A 292-nucleotide genomic window follows, 5' to 3' on the forward strand; every position below is an offset into this window, starting at 1 on the left:
TTCAATAAATGTGTGCTGAATTAAGTTGCTGAATTTAGCAAGATGCTGAGACAGTTCTATCCATTTTTCTATCCCTGTGATGCTGGTGCTGATATTTTTGTGGTTAACAGTCTAAAGCAATTAAAAAAATAGAGCTGTTTGAAATTTTGGAAAACATTGGGTATGTTTTAATGTACTGGGGACCTCATGTTATCACTTCTTAATTATTAATGAAATTAGTAACAAATCCATGTTCAATGATCATTTGTTATGCATCTTCTATGTACTGTTTTTTTTTTTTTTTTTTTTTTTT

The sequence above is a fragment of the Chrysochloris asiatica genome, unplaced genomic scaffold, assembly GCF_000296735.1.
Source record: "Chrysochloris asiatica unplaced genomic scaffold, ChrAsi1.0 scaffold00098, whole genome shotgun sequence".
Taxonomy (NCBI): domain Eukaryota; kingdom Metazoa; phylum Chordata; class Mammalia; order Afrosoricida; family Chrysochloridae; genus Chrysochloris; species Chrysochloris asiatica.